This window comes from Cucurbita moschata, unplaced genomic scaffold (genome assembly GCF_002738365.1).
Source record: "Cucurbita moschata cultivar Rifu unplaced genomic scaffold, Cmos_1.0 Cmo_Scf00040, whole genome shotgun sequence".
In the NCBI taxonomy this organism is placed as follows: Eukaryota; Viridiplantae; Streptophyta; class Magnoliopsida; order Cucurbitales; family Cucurbitaceae; genus Cucurbita; species Cucurbita moschata.
Genome location: NW_019268556.1, coordinates 970,762 through 990,807, shown reverse-complemented (window position 1 = coordinate 990,807; position 20,046 = coordinate 970,762). Strand labels below are relative to the sequence as shown.

The window sequence follows — 20,046 nt, the reverse complement described above, 5'->3', positions numbered from 1 at the left end:
GGATGAAACTTGTCATCACGCACCATAAGAACAGAAGGTTGCGTGTTCGATTCACATTGGGTTTATGCTCTGTTGTTTGATAGTCATGGGATATGTGGCGCAATGGTGGCGCGTCTGACTTTAAACTTTGGTAAATTATATAATCATGGGATTTGTGGTGCAATGTTGTGTTCATGTTTCATTATTTGTTTGTGCATTCTTTAAGGTTGAAACTTGTAATCATTGAATTACATGAATACACTTTAGGCTTTCCTTCTATTCATATACTTTGGTTGTAATGGTAGTGCGTCTGACTCCAGATCAGAAGGTTGCATGTTTGATTCACATCGAGTTGATGTTTGATTGTTGGTTCTTGTATTCATCAACTTATTTTTAGTCATCCTTTTACTTATTTTAAAATTAATTAACATAATATAATTTGGGGGAGCCAATCAATTATTTTATAAATGTTTTAATTAAATAAATTAGCAATAAAAATGGTTGGTATATAAATGACTTCCGTCTTTATACTTTTAAAATTATATGATTTTATTGTAGGCCGAGGAAGCCGAAACTCAAGTCGTTGAAGAAGGGAAACATGCTCGGGATATTTGTAGAAAAAAATGGTCAAAGTCAACCTAGAGGAAGACGAGAATATCAAAGAAGTTTTATTCATATGTGAAAATCATGCAAAAAGTTTAGGGTTTTAAAGATATGTTAAAATTAACTTTTTGACGTTTTCTTAAAAAGAGATTTTAAATAATAGACGCAAAAGTTTTAGGTTTTAGGTTTTAGGATATGAATTTATATTTTTACTAAATACTATTTTAATTTTAATACAAGAATATAGCATAAAAACATAAGAATAAATTTGAAAATGAAAATGATAATAAAAGGAAAAAATTGATTTTTGATAATGATGTGTTAATATAAAACAAGGTCCCGTAGCTCAGTTGGTTAGAGCGTTGGTCTTATGAGCCGAAGGTTGCGGGTTCGAGCCCCGCTGGGACCAATGCATGATCGTACACATATTATACATTGTATCACGTAAATTTTAGCAATAGCAAGTTTCTTTCTTAAGGCACATAGCATCGAAGAAGGAAATATCTTTATACCCTAGAAGCAGTAATCAAGTGACCACGACCGGCAAGAAATCTTTAAGATAGCTTAACTATTCACTCAGTTGACTTGGAAAGGCATTCATATATGAGAATTGAGGTGTAGGATGCCAAATGTCTAGGATTTGAAGTATAGATTGGTTTTAGCCCTAATACTCATTGCGTCGGTCAGAGCATGAGACTAAATTCTTTATAATTATGCCTCTAAGAAAGAGTTGGGATGTGTGTACTACAACACGAAAATAATAGTTTCTTATGTTTTCAACCAATTTCTAAATTTTGGCAATAGCAAGTTTCTTTCTTAAGGCACATAGCATCGAACGTTATAACTCAAACGTTATAAGAATTGTTACATGTCTGCGTGTGAATCGATTCTAAGTTATACCTTATGGAATTCACTTATAATAAATAATTTCAAAGCAATCATTCATTGTTCGTTACTCTAAATGCAAGCTATTAGAATTAGAGTTGGTTCAAGCTACCCATGAGATCATGCAGAAGATCAAAATGAGGATGTATACAACTTAGGATTAGACAGAAAATTTATGCTGATGTAAGGTATAGGAACCTAGAGTTTGAAGTAAGCGACAAGGTATTCTTGAAGATGGCATCGGTGAAGTGTGTTTTGAGATTCAAGTGTAAAAACAAGTTAAACCCACACTAAATTGGACACACTTCTGGCATATTGATTAGCTCTACCACAATCCCTTTTTGTCATGCATTACGTGCTTTAGAAGATCATGTTAAGTATGTATGTAATGTTTTGACTATTTTGCGCAAAGAAAAAAAAAAGTTTATATGTAAATTTAAAGAAATGTAGCTTTTGCATGGAAAAATGTAATTTTCTCAAGTTTGTAGTTTTATCTAATGGTGTTAAGTTGATGAGTTGAAAGTGAATGCGGTAAAAGATTGGCATACACCTAAAACTTGGTCGGGTGTAAAGTGCAACATTATGCTTTGGTTTTGCATCATTATGATTTGGTTTGTGGGTTGTACACCTTGCAACATTATCTTTGGCCTAAAGAATTCGTTATTCATACGAACCATGAAATTTTAAAGCACTTGAGAGGACAAAATAAACTCAATGGACGACATGCCAAGTGTTTGGAATTTATTGAAACGTTCCCTTACGTAATTAAGTACAAACAAGGTAAGGAGAAGATTGTTGTTAATGCTTTAGCACAAAAATATACCATATTTAGTACCTCGATGCTAAGATGTTGGATTTTGAACATATAAAGATTTTGTATCATCACGTTGTGTTCCTTGCTCCTGTTGTTGAATCTTGTGAAAAAAGACTCGTGGTGGATCATTAAAAATGATTTGATAGATTTTTATTTAGAAAACGACAAATTTTGCATAGAATCTTGTTCCATACGTGAGTTACTTGTAAGGAAAGCTCATAGAGGTGGTTTAACGACACACATGGAGTTTCTAAAATTTATGATATGCCTACCAAACATTTTTATTGCCTTAAAATAAGACATGATGTTAATAAAGTTTGTGCTAGTGCATAGCATATAAATAGACCAAGTCTAGGCTTTAACCACATGGTTTATATTCCCTGTTACCTATGTTGGTTTTGACCCATGATCGAAATATGTCGAAACAAATAAATAAAACAGAAAAAAAAAAACTTGAGGGGAGAGTTCGTCTGAAATGAGGAACATTAAGCACTATATTTTTCAATTCTATTTGTTGTTGTGAATAAAGCATACATCTCAACACTATTTATAGGGAGGAAAACATTTTAATATTTTTCCTAAACTTTCTCCCCGAGTTAGAAACTAATAAGAATTCTCCTAAACTGACTCACAACATGTACATATGGTCCTTTCATTGATATAACAATGGATTTTGTTTTAAATTTACCTAGGACTAGGAAAGGTAGTGATAACATCTTTACTGAGGTCGATAGATTTAGTAAAATGACTCATTTTATTTCTTGTCACAAAATTGATGTTACAAAACATATAGACTTGTTCTTTAGGGAACTTGTACATTGCATGGTTAGTGATCATGATGTTAAATTTTTAAGCCACTTTTGGCGTGTTTTATGGAGTAATTTGGGAACTAAGCTCGTATATTCAACTACTTATCATCCTGAAAAGGATGGTCAAATCGAGCTTGTTAATATGCTATGCAACGAGTACTATCATCCTGTAATGGATGGTCAAACCAAGCTTGCAAATTCTTGTATTTTAGAACTTGCATGTCAGAGTCATTAAAGAGGTGCTAATCAAACCTTTTATAGAGTGATTCAAATTACGAATTTAAAAACAAGTATTCTTTAATATATGTTGTGATCATCAAGCTAATATGTTTAAAAAATTTTCATTGGATTGAATCTTTATTGTTTTTTGACTTCTTTGATAATTTAAATATAAAGGACTTGTTCTTAATCAACTTATTGTGCTTTTAAGCCTTCAGTTTGTTCCTTTGTATTTCTCGTGTTTAGATTTGTATGCTATAATCATTCAATTAGTTTTGATCCAGCTATCTTGTGAAGTGATTCAAATCACACGTTTAGAAGCAAGTTTTCTTTACTCTTAATCTTGATCATCAAGGTAATTCATTCCAAAAGTTTCACTTATGATGATTCTTTATGGTTTTGGGGGTTCTTGCATAATTTAAATCCAAGGGTCTTGTTCCTCCACAAAGTTTATTAAATCAAATCCCAAGAGTTTCATAACACTTTTGAACTGTCCCAAAATTGTTTGTGATATAATTAAGACCATAAAATGTTAGTATAGCTACTATTTTAAAGAATTAGTAACATTGATAACACTATGTAGGATGAATTTTAGATAGTTAAGTTATATTGGTTCCATGAATAAACTGTAAGCTAGATTTTGTGAACAAATGGAATTTGAACCTAAATTTCGGTTGAGATGAATCTACTACAATCAGCTAGAATGAGCTTAGGAGAACTAAGTTGAGTCTAAAATTGTAATTAAACTTAGTATTGGAACGTCGACAGGTTAGATTAGATGAAATTGTTTTGAAGCATGGATAACACGTACTCAATGTAGCATATTTATGTGTCATTATTATATTATGATATTCGTACGAACAGGATGATGCATGAGCTTTCTTTCTGCTGAATTATGATTGTTATGTTAATATGATCATGTTTAAGTCTTATGAGCCATCATGATGTATCATGCATGAACGACCTGGATGGAATACCATTAATATGTACGTACATCCCATAAGAAAGTAATGTCGTGATAACTATGGGATTATCATGCATGTTATATGTCATATGATCATGGATTACTTCTATAGCTTGTTATGCACAAACGTGTACACTATCATATTATTCACGTTTGTTTCCTTTATGTTGGCGTTCAATAGTATAAGTGTGCTGTGAATGTTTGATTAATCCACCACACCTAAATGGGGTGAGAGTTCTCTTATTTATAATCATTTACAGAATACAGAAATATGGTAAATTACAATACTATGGAAATAGCAATAAAAAGAAAGAATAATAAATGAATACAATATATTTGCCTTTAACAAAAGAGCAAATATGGTAACCCGTAATGTAAGGCAGATATAGATATTTGCCTTATAATGAACGGTCAACTATCCTTAACATGTGCATTATCCATAGTCAAACTTATGGGATATGTTAGCGAGCTGGCTTGGTGATTTCATGCGTGTGTGTGAATAGTGTGTAATGAAGCGCTATGTTTAACGACAAAAAATTTTCTACTTAATATAAGGTCACCATTGTATACATATCATGAACATTGAATGCGGAAATATTTCATTTAAACTTCCCTAAAATGTCTTATTCATCTTAAAACATAGTCATGGACTCATGTGTTATGAAAACACTTTTGAAAACGACACAACAAAAGACAATAAAATAAATAAACTTTAAATTAAAAACATCCTATTCTAGCCTAAGTCTAAGAAAATAATACGATTACCCTATGCATGTGTCATGGTCTGGAGTTGCGATGTCGTCATCAACCGTACATGAATGTCTTGCCTTAACCTAAAATAGAGGTAGCACGTGGCTTGAGTATTTTAAGAAATACTCAATAAGTGACCCCACTATTGGGGTTAAATGTAAGAACATGTGAATGCAATGACAGGACCTATCATAGTCTCTTTTCCTACGACACTATCCTAATGGACAGCTTGGGATGTGTACCATATACTATTGGAGGTTAAATGCAAGAACATGCAAATGCAATGACGGAACCTACCATATGCATTCAACCCTACCTTATAGATAAAGTAGAGCCCAAGAAATAATCATGATACGTATAGTATATGAATGGATTTTTTCTCCAATAGTAAGGTTAATCAATAAATATTTTTAAATACTCATCATATATTTAAAAATTTTCAGGCAAAGACAAGGTTCCTATGTATGAATGACGGTATCAATTAAAAGACCTGTTGATAGACCATATCCACATTTATTCAAAATCTACCGTAAATTTCAAAATAAAATATCATAGCATGTATGTAGTAGTAGTCTTAATGGAGACAAAAGGTCGATTTTCTTTAAATTTAAATATGAATGTCAACTTGAATATAGCTCAATTGGTTGAGACACAGTCATTAATCAAAAGATTAGAAATTCAAACTCTTTCACTTTTTATATATTTTATAAATTAGAAAATGAGTTTGGACTTTTGAGTTCATAGACATTTCATATTTAACCTAAAATAATTCCTCAATTCTAAACTTGCATTTACATGCCTTTTTCTTTTTCCAATAGATTTTGTAGATAGAAAGTCAAAGGTTTGACCTTCCAAACAAGTCTTTACCAAATTTTTTTTTTTTTTTTACTCTTTTAGGTTATTAATTTGATTTTTAATATTTTAAAATGTTGTGCACTTTCTCTGATAACCTTAAAAAAATAAATAAATAATAATAATAATAAAAAATAATAATAATCTCAATTCTAAAGATATTAAAATTTATAAGTAAAATATTATTGAATTAACCTGACTAACCTAACCGTAGCTTAACTGGTTGAAATATTATTCTTGATATTACATGTATGGATGTATGTATGTATGTATATACATACATACATACAACATGTCACTAAGTACTCGAGTTAATTGTTCATGCCCAAATATGCTCACAAAAGCAATAATATATTAATGCATCTTCTTTTTTATTAATAAAATTTAATAATTTTAAATGACGATCACGTTTATAATTTTAATAGCGACTATATTGAGAATTAGCTAATAAATTAGGAAAAAAAAATATATTTAGCTTAACTCAATATGACACGAGTAAGAATGAAAATATAATCTTGATAAAAAAAAATATTGAGAAGTTTAATTCTCTACCATCACAAATTAGGGTGTAACCAATCCAGACTATCTAACCTAAACCTTCAAGGTTAGGTTGGGTTGAATTCTTGGGAAATCAAAAATTTGTATTGACTCCCAAGTTGACATTTTTTAGTCATGTCAATTCAGCCCAACCAACTCTAAAATTGTTAGAAGAATCAGATTAGGTCAATGTTAAATAAAGATCTTCTCTTTTGTATAGTTAGACTATTTTTTGGTATTTAGTTTAACTATTTTCCAACCTTTGTTTCCAATGTTCATGCTTAGTTTCTATTTATGTTATTTGTAAAGCTATAGAAGTCAAGTACAATCTTGAATAATATCATCACTTCAAACTTCAATGGTTTATGTTTCTGACTTATTCTTCTACCAAAACTTAATAATTTGTATCAGAGCTGCAATTTTTTAGTGATCAAACAGAGAGAGTATGAGTGAAGACAAAACTTTAGCGAAGATCCCTCACTTCGAAGATCATTATGATCATTCCAATGAGCTGATGAAAAATTTGATCAGAGCAAAGGGTCTATGGAGTGTGGTGGAGATTGTTTTCTCAGAAACAGTGGAAGAAACAATGTTAACTGTGGCACAAAAGGGCCACCTTGATGATGCTAGACTCAAAGATCACCAAGTAAAGCATTACCTCTTCCAAGCAATTGTTCTTACTGTCTTTGAATAAATCTTGGGTTGTTGCACAACCAAGATTGTTTGGGACTCAATGAAGCGAAAATTTGGTGGAAACCAAAAAGTAAAGAAATCTCTTCTTAATGCTGAGGAAGGAACAATGTTAACTGTGGCACAAAAGGGCCACCTTGATGATGTTAGACTCAAAGATCACCAAGTAAAGCATTACCTTCTTCCAAGCAATTGATCGTACTGTCTTTGAACAAATCTTGGGTCGTTGCACAACCAAGATTGTTTGGGACTCAATGAAGCGAAAATTTGGTGGAAACCAAAAAGTAAAGAAATCTCTTCTTAATGCATTAAGGAGAGAATTTGAGATCCTAGAGATGAAGAAGATGAAAGTATCATAGATTATTTTGCAAGAATGATGATAATCTCCAACAAGATGAGACGCAGTGGAGAAGATATGTCAGACAAAAAAATTGTAGAAAAAATTCTGCGTACCGTGACTGAAAAATCTTCTTATGTTGTAGTATCCATTGTGGAATCCAAAGATATTGATTACATGTCCATTGATGAATTGCAAAGTTCATTAGTGGTGCATGAACAAAAATTTCGAAGATCGAGCATTAATGGAGAGAAGCAAGTTCTAAAAGTCGAAGGATGAACGAAAATAAGTAACAGAGGAAGAAGAACTTACAGGGGCAGAGGACGCGGAGGAGGAAAATCAACTTTCAACAAAGCAACTGTTTAATGTTATAGGTGCCATGACATAGGTCATTTTCAATATGAATGTCCAAAGATGAATAAGGAATTGAATTATGCAGAGCTAGAAGGAGAGGATAAAATGTTGTTTATGGCTCATATGGAAAGACATGAAGCAAAAAGGAGTGATGCTTGGTTCTTAGGTTCTGGTTGCTCAAACCGTGTGTGACAGTGAAGATATGTTTTCAAGCTTAGACAAGACCCTTTCCCAGATTGTCAAGCTTGGAAATAATACTTGTAGGAAAGTTATGGGAATGGGTGCAGTGAATAACTTGGCATGGGGTTCGTTGCACTATTAGTTATGTGTATTGGATACCTGAACTAAAAAATAATCTCTTGATCATTGGACAACTACAAGAAAAAGGAGTAGCAGTGCTGTTCAAAGATGGGAATAACTTGGCATGGGGTTCGTTGCACTATTAGTTATGTGTATTAGATACCTGAACTAAAAAATAATATGTTGATCATTGGACAACTACAAGAAAAAGGAGTAGCAGTGCTGTTCAAAGATGGTATATGTAGCATTTATCATCCACAAAAAGGAAAAATAGCAGAGTTAATTATGAGCCCCAATCGACTGTTTATTTTGAGTACTAAACCATCTACCACAAAAAATGAAGGAAGATGCCTCCAAGTTTCAGATATGGATCAGTCAACACTTTGGCACCATCGTTATGGTCATCTCGGGTACAAAGGATTGTGCACCTTGAAACACAAAACATGGTGAAAGGCCTGCCACAAATTGTAGCTCCAAACACTACCTGTGAGGCATGTATGAAAGGCAAGCAACATTGGACTCCATTTTCAAAAATGGGTAAATGGAAAGCAACGGAAAAATTGGGTCTTATTCATGCAGATCTATGTGGTTCAATTTCACCAACTTCAAGTGGCCAGAAAAAGTACTTGTGCTTGATAGATGAGTTTTCAAGGAAGGCATGGAGTTATTTTCAAGGAAGGCAAGGAGTTATTTTCAAGGAAGGCATGAAGTTATTTTCAAAGCAGTGGTGGACAAGGAAATTGGAAGGCCTATAAAATGTTTAAGAACAGATAGAGGAGGAGAATTCAACTCTGCAGGATTTAATGATTTTTGCAAATAGCATAGACCTATACCCCACAAAATGGAGTGGCCGAATGAAAAAATCGTACTAGTATGAACTTGCTAAAAGCTAGGCTGATAGAGAAGAAAGTGTCTAAAAATTTCTGGCCTGAAGCAATCAGGTGGACGATTGATCACCCACTCTTGCAGTAAAAGACATGACACCAATAGAGGCTTGGAGCAGAGTGAAACCATCACTAAATTATTTTAGAGTTTTTGAATGGGTGGGACATGTCCATATTCCAGATTCCAAGAGAAGCAAACTTGAAGATATATGTGTAACATGTGTTTTTTTTTTTTTGGAGTCAGGAGCGAATCCAAAGACTATAGAATGTTTGATCCAACTATAAATAAAATTATAGTAAGTCGTAATGTAGCTTTCGAGGAATATCGTGAATGAGATTGAATTTTTTTTAAAGGTAAAACAAAATTGGACGGGGAAAAAATATTAAAATTGATAAGAACACAGCCGAAGAAGGAGAAGTCAGGAGGAAATGACTAAACTGGTTTCTCAAACAATTGAACCAGTGGCTGAAACAATTGAACCAGTGGCTGAAACAATTGAACCAGTTGTTGAAAAAAATATTTCAGTAGCTGTTGCACCAGATTTGACAATAAGGGAGGGGAAAAATCGACATCCACCTATTGGTTAGCATATTATAATTCCGGTGAAGGTTTATCTAAAGAGTATGAAGAAAATATGACATTCTTGATGATTTCAGATCCTGTGAATTTTGAGAAAGCTGTCAAAAACCCAAAATAGAGATTGGCTATGGATGAAGAAATCAAATTCATTGAAAAAAATCAAACATGGAACTTGGTGGTTCTACTGTTGGAGCGAAGAAAATAGGAGTGAAATGATTTATAAAACAAAGCTAAATTAGTCTCGAGAAGTTAATAAATGCAAAGCAAGATTGGTTGTAAAAGGCTACACACAAGAGCATAGAATTGATTATACGAAAGTGTAGGCACCTGTGGCTAGAATGAATACTATGAGAATGATCATTGTTTTTACCGCCCTAAAGGTTGGAAACTGTATCAGTTAGATGCCAAATCAGCTTTTTTTTATATGGGAGTTAAAAGAATATTTTTGTTGAACAACCGGCTATGAGAAAAAGGGAAGTGAGGAGATGGTGTACAAATTCCAACCAAGTGTAACGCCCCTAATTTTCTCTAACCTAATTAGCGACGTTACCTTATACTTGCATAATCAACCGAACAAGAGTTCACGTAAGACAGTCTCAATAACGGCAATGCGTTCATTATTATAAGCAGTTCTTACCTGGGGAAATCAATAATGACAACCTAGCCTAGAAAACGATCAACATAGAACTAGAGGAAACAATTGCAATAACTATAAACTCAAAAGAATCCAACAAGGCGTCTACGACACTACAAACTCTCCTCAAGATTTTCATGGCCTTAGCATCCACCGTCAACTGTACATGGGAGCCTTGCCCTTACCTGAAAAGATAGGTAGCATGTGGCTTGAGTATTATATAAAATACCCAGTAAGTCGCCCCACTGTTGGGGTTAAGCATATAATCATTCATCAGGATACAAGCAGTCGGACACAATACACATACATGTCGCACATAATACACCTACATGAGCACAAGTGTTAAAAGAAAGAAACTAAGAGAGGGGTCTGTCTTCCATTCCTTCCCATGGTCTTAGGCCCTTACTTTGTCCGGGCAGGGGTGGATGCATGGTACTTTCCCACACATGGCCCACGTGTGTGACTGTGGGCCCACCAGGCGAGTTCGCATGCGAGCTCCCTGGGCCTGACTTGGTCGGGTATGTATGACATACAATACCGGACGCCACGGAAAAAGAGGGCCTGCATGATATCGTGGTGAACACAATATCGAATATATGTGTCCATACCATCAGCAGCATAACGGGAGAGTGCCCCCATGTACATAACCATAGCGTGCATAAGGTTTTTAAGGTTTACCTCCATGGCATTATACATACAACGTCCCATCCCCTCACCGCTTTATATAGCATAACTGGGTCAAACATCGAGTAAGCATATCATAGCATACTAGTCATCACATTCATGGTATGCGGGGTTCCCATTACAATCATGACATATCAAGCTCATAAATACAGGTAGCAAACTGTGTCACAAACATCATATACATAAACGTGACATAGCATTTCACTACAAGAAACACCTAACCTAGCATACATCAACAACACGCATGGTGCATGCAAGGGCCACAGGGCACGCACCAACATACATACATAACTAACGCCAACAGTAAGGTTACTTACCTCCTTGGCCTTGGCCGAAGTCACTCACAACGCTAACTCCGGTGCCTAACTACTTCCTATAAGATCACATGATACACTCAGAGCCAAGCCGCGAGTGCAACGAAGTCACCGACAACGTCGAGACCGATGGGCAGTAAAGGACACTGATGGCGCAGGGTTCCTGGATGTGTCTCTGGGTTGGGCCGAAAGGGAACGAGGCCCAATGGTGGTGTCCGAGCTCGTCCTGCGAGGTGCGGCCTGTGCGCTGACTGAGACGAACTCGCGGAGTGCCGAAGGGTCAACCTGCGGCCGCCGCTTCATCTTCCTCGCCCGAAAGCCTTAACAACCCTAATCAAAGAACTCGATTACTGTCACCGGTGGAATGGTCATCGTCCTTCCGTCTGTCTCTGGTGGCGCGTTTGTCCCTCCTTGCCCGACGTACCCTAGTGCCGGTTTGCTCCTATCTAAGGACTCATAGAAGTCTGAAGTCTCGAGACATTTTTGATTCCTCACCTAAACCTTTCGTCTCCCCCCTCATAGGTACGACAATGGCTCAAAAAGAAAAGACGGCTACTAAGGTGGCTAGGGCTTAACATGGGGACTTAAGGAATTAATAGCCCTCGTTGGCAAGGCATGCCTCACTAGAAATCTTGCGATTTGCGGCGAGATTTAAGGCTTTTTTTTGTTTTTTTTTTGTTTTGCCTTTTTCAAAACCCTTATCGTTACAAAAAGGCTCTCTATGGATTAAAACAAGCACCTAGAACCTGGTTTAGTTGAGTAGAATCCTACTTCATCAAGGAAGGATTCCAAAGCAGTTCCATTGAGCAGACATTCTTCATCAAGAGAAAGGGAGGATAGAAAATTGGCAAAGATGAAAATGGTGCAAAAGTAGATGTAACTTTGTATAAACAAATGGTGGGAAGTCTGATGTATCTCACAGCTACTTGTCCTGATCTCATGTTTGTTGTAAGTTTGATTAGTCGTTTTATGGAATGTCCAACACAACAACATTTTGCAGCAGCTAAAAGGGTTTTAAGGTACTGGAAAGGTACGGTAGATTTTGGTGTATTTTATAGAAAGGGAGGAGTTAGTGATTTAATTGGATTTACTAATACTGACTATGCCAGAGACATGAAAGATAGCAAGAGTAGTTAAGGCTATGTGCTTATGATGAGTGGAGAAGCAGTAGCTTGGTCTTCTCATAAGTAGTCTATAGTCATCTTATCAACCACAAAAGTTGAATTTGTTGCTGCTAGTGCCTGTGCATGTCAAGCTATTTGGATGATGAGGATACTCAAAAGAGATTGGTTACTCTCAAATACAAGGAGCAAAGCTAATGTGTGATAATACTTTAACTATTAAGTTATCCAAAAATCCAACTCTACATGGACGTTCCAAACACATAAGAGTAAGATTTCACTTAGAGATCTTACAAAAGAATGAACCGTTAATTCAATATTTTATGGTACGCGAAATCAACTTGTTGATTCGTTGACAAATCCTCTAAAATTAGAAGCAATTCAAAAGTTGCGTGAAGAACTTGGTGTGGAGAGTTTTTGTGGCTTGAACTCATTTTTTACAAAGAAGTATGAGTTAGAAGAATTTGATTATGTGAAAAATGATTAAATAAAGATAGTTTCTTGTGGACAGTGAGAGTATATTTAGGTATTTATTTTAACTATTTTTCAACCGTCAGATTCTATTTATAGTTATTTGTAAAGTATATCATCACTCAAAACTCTTGTTTAGGTTTGTGGCGGAGTGATTCTTTTGTCAAAACCTAACGAAGTATTCGTTGACTTCCCTCCTTATACTTTTAAAAATTACAAGATTTTATTGTAGGCCGGCAAGACTGAAACTCAAGTCGTTGAAGAAAGAAAACATGTTCGAGATAGTTGTGAAAAAAAAAAGTCAAAGTCAACCTAGCGGGAGACGAGAATATCGAAGAAATCTTATTCATGTGTAAAAATCATGCATGAAATTTAGGGTTTTAAGGTATGTTTCAATTGACTTTTTACCCTTTTCTTAAGAGATAAATAATACACCCAAAAGTAGGGTATGAATTTATATTTTTACTAAATATTATTTAATATTTAATAAAAGAATATAATAAATAAAAAAAATGGTCATTTTTAATAATAAATTCAAAATTTTAAAATGATAATAAAAGGAAATAATTGAATTGAAAAAAATGTTTGATTTTGGATAATGATATGTTAATATAAAATATGGTCCCGTAGCTTAGTTGGTTAGAGCGTTGGTCTTATGAGCCGAAGGTTGCGGGTTCGAACTCCGTCGGGACCAATTCATATAAATAAGTAGATCATGTTGACTAGTCAATTCATGTGTGCTTGTGAACCGTGTATAATAACGAAGTACTATAATATAATGAAACTAGTATTATATACGAATGCATTATTAGATTTTTCGACTCTAATAATAAGATCATTCGTGAATATATTAAAATACATCTATGAATCATGGGATCCGAGGCCCAATGGTAGCGTGTTTGTCTGCAGATTAGAAGGTTGTGTGTTTGATTCGTGTCGGGTTCATTCAATATTCAATATGCACTTGATAGCTAGCTCAAAAATTTGTCTCTTGTCAAGCAGAATTCAATGTTGCATCTTTTACTAGTCAACTTGAATTCGAGTTGGAATCCTTGATAGTAATGTTAGTTATATAATCATCGGATCCATGGCGCAACGGTAGCGCGTTTGACACCAGATCAGAAGGTTGCGTGTTCGTGGCAAAATGCTAGCTAACAAGTACACGTTGAATATTGAATGAACCCAAATGTGAATCGAACATGCAACCTTTTGATTTAGAGTTAGAAGCACTACCATCGCGCCACAGATAATATGATTATATAAATAACATTACTATCAATGATTCCAAAACGAATTCAGCTTTACTAGTAAAAGATGCAGCAATGAATTTAGTTTGACAAGAGTAAAACAAGTTTTTGAGCTAGGTAAACCAGTGCACATCGAATATTGAACGAACCCAAACATGCAACCTTCTGATCTGGAGTTAGACGCACAACCATTGCGCCACAGATTCCATGATTATATAACTCACATTACTAACAATGGTTCCAAAACGAATTCAGCTTGACTAGTAAAAGATGCAGCAATGAATTTAGTTTGACTCGAAAATTTTGTCTACCATTGCCACGAATCCCATGATTATATAACTATCATTACTATGAAGGGTTCCAACTCGAATTCAGCTTGTCTAGTAAAAGATGCAGCAATATTTTAAGTTTGACAAGAGCAAAACAAGTTTTTGAGAAAGCTAAACAAGTGCACATTGAATATTGAAAGAACCTAATGTGAAATCGAACATGTAACCTTCTAATCTGGAGTTAGACGAACTACCATTGCGCCACAGATCCCATGATTATATAACTAACATTACTATCAATGGTTCCAAAACGATCAAGTGCACATTGAACATTGAATGAACCCAACGTGAATCGAACACGCAATCTTCTGATCTAGAGTCAAACGCACTACCATTGCGCCACGAATCCCAAGATTATATATCTATCATCACTATCAAGGTTTCCAACTCGAATTAAGCTTGTCTAGTAAAAGATGCAGTAGTATTTTAAACTTGACAATTGTAAAACATGTTTTTTAGCAAGCAAAACAAGTGCACGTTGAATATTGTACGAACCCAATGTGAATCGAATGTGCAACCTTCTAATCATGAGTTAGACCCACTACCATTTCGCCACAGATCCCATGATTATATAAGTAACAGTACTATCAATGGTTCCAAAACGAATTCAGCTTGACTAGTAAAAGATGCAGCAATGAATTCAGATTGACAAGAGTAAAACAAAATTTTTACTTAGTTATCAAGTGCACATTCATTGAACATTGAATGAACCCGACATGAATCGAACATGCAACCTTCTGATTTGGGGTCAGACGCGCTACCATTGCGCCACGGATCCCAAGATTATATAACTATCATCACTATCAAGGTTTCCAACTCTAATTCAGCTGGTCTAGTAAAAGATGCAGTAGTATGTTCAACTTGACAAATTGTAAAACATGTTTCTGAGCAAGCTAAACAAGTGCACGTTGAATATTGTACGAACCCAATGTAAATCGAACATGCAATATTCTAATTTGGAGTTAGAAGCACTGAATTCAGATTGACAAGAGTAAAACAAAACTTTTACCTAGTTATCACAAGTGCACATTGAACATTGAATGAACCCGACGACGTGAAACGAACACGCAACCTTCTGATCTGGAGTCAGACGCGCTACCATTGCACCACGGATCCCAAGATTATATAACTATCATCACTATCAAGGTTTCCAACTCGAATTCAGCTTGTCTAGTAAAAGGTGCAACAGTATTTTAAACTTGAGAATTGTAAAGCATGTTTTAAAGCAAGCTAAACAAGTGCACGTTGAATATTGTGCGAACCCAATGTGAATCGAACATTCAACCTTCTAATTTGGAGTTAGACCCACTACCATTTCGCCACAGATCCCATGATTATATAACTAACATTACTATCGGTTCCAAAATGAATTCAGCTTGACTAGTAAAAGATGCAGCAATGAATTCAGATTGACAAGAGTAAAACAAAATTTTTACCTAGTTATCAAGTGCACATTGAACATTGAATGAACCCGATGTGAATCGAACACGCAACCTTCTGATCTGGAGTCAGACGCGCTACCATTGTGCCTTGGATCCCAAGATTATATAACTATCATCACTATCAAGGTTTCCAACTAGAATTCAGCTTGTCTAGTAAAAGATGCAGCAATATTTCCAGCTTGTCAAATTGTAAAACAGGTTTTTGAGCAAGCTAAACAAGTGCATGTTGAATATTGTACGAACCCAATGTAAATCGAACATGCAACCTTCTAATCTGGAGTTCCAAAACGAATTCAGATTAACAAGAGTAATTTTTACCTAGTTATCTCAAGTGCACATTGAACATTGAATGAACCTGACGTGAATCGAACACGCAACCTTCTAATCTAGAGTTAGACGCGCTACCATTGCACCATGGATCCCAAGGTTATATAACTATCATCACTATCAAGGTTTCCGACTCGAATTCAGCTTGTCTAGTAAAAGATGCAACAGTATTTTAAACTTGAGAATTGTAAAACATGTTTTTGAGCAAGCTAAACAAGTGCATGTTGAATCTTGTACGAACCCAATGTGAATCGAACATGCAACCTTCTAATCTAGAGTTAGACTCACTACCATTTCGCCACAGATCCCATGATTATATAACTAACAGTACTATCCATGGTTCCAAAACAAATTCAGCTTGACTAGTAAAAGATGCAGCAATGAATTCAAATTGACAAGAGTAAAACAAATTGTTTACCTAGTTATCTCAAGTGCACATTGAACATTAAATGAACTCGACGTGAATCGAACACGCAACCTTCTGACCTGGAGTCAGACGCGCTACCATTGCGCCACGGATCCCAAGATTATATAACTATCATCACTATCAAGGTTTCCAACTCGAATTCAGCTTGTCTAGTAAAAGATGCAATAGTATTTTAAACTTGAGAATTGTAAAACATGTTTTTAAGCAAGCTACACAAGTGCACGTTGAATATTTTACGAACCCAATGTGAATCGAACATGCAACCTTCTAACTTGGAGTTAGACCCACTACCATTTCGCCACAGATCCCACCAATGTGAATAGAACATGCAACCTTCTAATTTGGAGTTAGACCCACTACAATTTCGCCACAGATCCCAACCTTCTAATTTGGAGTTAGACCCACTACCATTTTGCCACAGATCCCAACCTTCTAATCTGGAGTTAGACATACTACCATTGCGCAACACATCCTATGATTATATAACTAACAGTACTATCAATGGTTCCAAAACGAATTCAGCTTGACTAGTAAAAGATGCAGCAATGAATTCAGATTGACAAGAGTAAAACAAAACTTTTACCTAGTTATCAAGTGCACATTCATTGAACATTGAATGAACTCGACATGAATCGAACACACAACCTTCTGATCTGGAGCCAGACGCACTACCATTGCGCCACGGATCCCAAGATTATATAACTATCATCACTATCAAGATTTCCAACTCGAATTCAGCTGGTCTAGTAAAAGATGCAGTAGTATGTTCAACTTGACAAATTGTATAACATGTTTCTGAGCAAGCTAAACAAGTGCACGTTGAATATTGTACGAACCCAATGTAAATCGAATATGCAACCTTCTAATCTGGAGTTAGACGCACTACCATTGCGCAACACATCCCATGATTATATAACTAAGATCAATGGTTCCAAAATGAATTCAGCTTGACTAGTAAAAGATGCTGCAATGAATTCAGATTGACAAGAGTAAAACAAAACTTTTACCTAGTTATCACAAGTGCACATTGAACATTGAATGAACCCGATGTGAATCGAACACGCAACCTTCTGATCTGGAGTCAGACGCGCTACCATTGTGCCTTGGATCCCAAGATTATATAACTATCATCACTATCAAGGTTTCCAACTAGAATTCAGCTTGTCTAGTAAAAGATGCAGCAATATTTCCAGCTTGTCAAATTGTAAAACAGGTTTTTGAGCAAGCTAAACAAGTGAAAAGATGCAGCAATATTTCCAGCTTGTCAAATTGTAAAACAGGTTTTTGAGCAAGCTAAACAAGTGCATGTTGAATATTGTACGAACCCAATGTAAATCGAACATGCAACCTTCTAATCTGGAGTTAAATGCACTACCATTGCGCAACACATCCCATGATTTTATAACGAATAGTACTATCAATGGTTTTCAAAATGAATTCAGCTTGACTAGTAAAAGATGCAGCAATGAATTCAGATTGACAAGAGTAAAACAAAACTTTTACCTAGTTATCACAAGTGCACATTGAACATTGAATGAACCCGACGTGAATCGGACACGCAACATTCTGATCTGTAGTTAGACGCGCTACCATTGCGTCACGGATCCCAAGATTATATAACTATCATCACTATCAAGGTTTCCAACTCGAATTCAGCTTGTCTAGTAAAAGATGCAAGAGTATTTTAAGCTTGTCAAATTGTAAAACAGGTTTTTGAGCAAGCTAAACAAGTGCATGTTGAATATTGTACGAACCCAATGTAAATCAAACATGCAACCTTCTAATCTAGAGTTAAACGCACTACCATTGCGCAACACATCCCATGATTATATAACTAAAAGTACTATCAATGGTTCCAAAACGAATTCAGCTTGTCTAGTAAAAGATGCAAGAGTATTTTAAACTTGAGAATTGTAAAACATGTTTTTAAGCAAGCTACACAAGTGCACGTTGAATATTGTACGAACCCAATGTAAATCGAACATGCAACCTTCTAATCTAGAGTTAAACACACTACCATTGCGCAACACATCCCATGATTATATAACTATCATTATTATCAAGGGTTCCAACTCGAATTCAGCTTGTTGAGTAAAAGATGCAGCAGTATTTAAAGCTTGACAATTGTAAAACAAGTTTTTGAGCAAGCTAAACAAGTGCCCGTTGAATATTGTACGAACCCAATGTTAATCGAACATGCAACCTTCTAATCTGGAGTTAGACGCATTACCATTGCGCAACACATCCCATGATTATATAACTAACAGTACTATCAATTGTTCCAAAACGAACTCAGCTTGACTAGTAAAAGATGCAGCAATGAATTCAGATTGACAAGAGTAAAACAAAACAACCTTCTAATCTGGAGTTACAGTACTATCAATGGTTCCAAAACGAATTCAGCTTGACTAGTAAAAGATGAAACATTGAATAAATTGACAAGAGTAAAACAAAACTAAACAACCTTCTAAACTGGAGTTAGACGCACTACCATTGCGCAACACATCCCTTGATTATATAACTAACAATACTATTAATGGTTCCAAAACGAATTCAGCTTGACTAGTAAATGAATTCGGATTGACAAGAGTAAAACAAAACTTCTACCTAGTTATCACAAGTGCACATTGAACATTGAATGAACCCGACGTGAATCGAACACGCAACCTTCTGATCTGGAGTCAGACGCGCTACCATTGCGCCACGGATCCCAAGATTATATAACTATCATCACTATCAAGGTTTCCAACTCGAATTCAGCTTGTCTAGTAAAAAATGCAGCAGTATTTTTCAGCTTGTCAAATTGCAAAACAGGTTTTTGAGCAAGCTAAACAAGCAGCAATTTATTCAGATTGACAAGAGTAAAACAAAATTTTTACCTAGTTATCAAGTGCACATTGAACATTGAATGAACCCAACGTGAATCGAAAACACAACCTTCTAATTTGGAATCAAACAGGCTACCATTGCGCCACGGATCCCAAGATTATATAATTATCATCACTATAAAGGTTTCCAACTCGAATTCAGCTTGTCTAGTAAAAGAAGCAGCAGTACGAACCCAATGTGAATCGAATATGCAACATTCAAATCTGGAGTTACACCCACTACAATTTTGCCAAAGATCCCATGATTATATTACTAATAGTACTATCAATGGTTCCAAAACGAATTCAGATTGAGAAGAGTCAAACAAAATGTTTACCTAGTTATCAAGTGCACATTCATTGAACACATTGAATGAACCCGACGTGAATCGAACACGCAACCTTTTGATCTGGAGTCAGACGCGCTACCATTGCGCCACGATTCCCGAGATTATCTAACTATCATCACTATCAAGGTTTCCAACTTGAATTCAGCTGGTTTAGTAAAAGATGCAGTAGTATGTTCAACTTGACAAATTGTAAAACATGTTTCTGAGCAAGCTAAACAAGTGCACGTTGAATATTGTACGAACCCAATGTAAATCGAACATGCAACCTTCTAATCT

General features: G+C 35.4%; 6 non-coding genes across 6 annotated transcripts; 2 read left to right on the top strand and 4 right to left on the bottom strand.

The window, feature by feature from the left end:
* Nucleotides 1-917: 917 nt before the first annotated feature.
* On the top strand, nucleotides 918-991 carry TRNAI-UAU. The gene has a single exon. It is a non-coding gene; the product is annotated as a tRNA-Ile (tRNA).
* A 12,410-nt stretch (nucleotides 992-13,401) lies between these two features.
* Nucleotides 13,402-13,475, top strand: TRNAI-UAU. Its single transcript has one exon. It is a non-coding gene; the product is annotated as a tRNA-Ile (tRNA).
* A 1,588-nt stretch (nucleotides 13,476-15,063) lies between these two features.
* Nucleotides 15,064-15,135, bottom strand: TRNAW-CCA. Its single transcript has one exon. It is a non-coding gene; the product is annotated as a tRNA-Trp (tRNA).
* Nucleotides 15,136-16,576: 1,441 nt separating this feature from the next.
* TRNAW-CCA lies at nucleotides 16,577-16,648 on the bottom strand. Its single transcript has one exon. It is a non-coding gene; the product is annotated as a tRNA-Trp (tRNA).
* A 2,544-nt stretch (nucleotides 16,649-19,192) lies between these two features.
* Nucleotides 19,193-19,264, bottom strand: TRNAW-CCA. The gene has a single exon. It is a non-coding gene; the product is annotated as a tRNA-Trp (tRNA).
* Nucleotides 19,265-19,794: 530 nt separating this feature from the next.
* On the bottom strand, nucleotides 19,795-19,866 carry TRNAW-CCA. The gene has a single exon. It is a non-coding gene; the product is annotated as a tRNA-Trp (tRNA).
* Nucleotides 19,867-20,046: the final 180 nt, after the last annotated feature.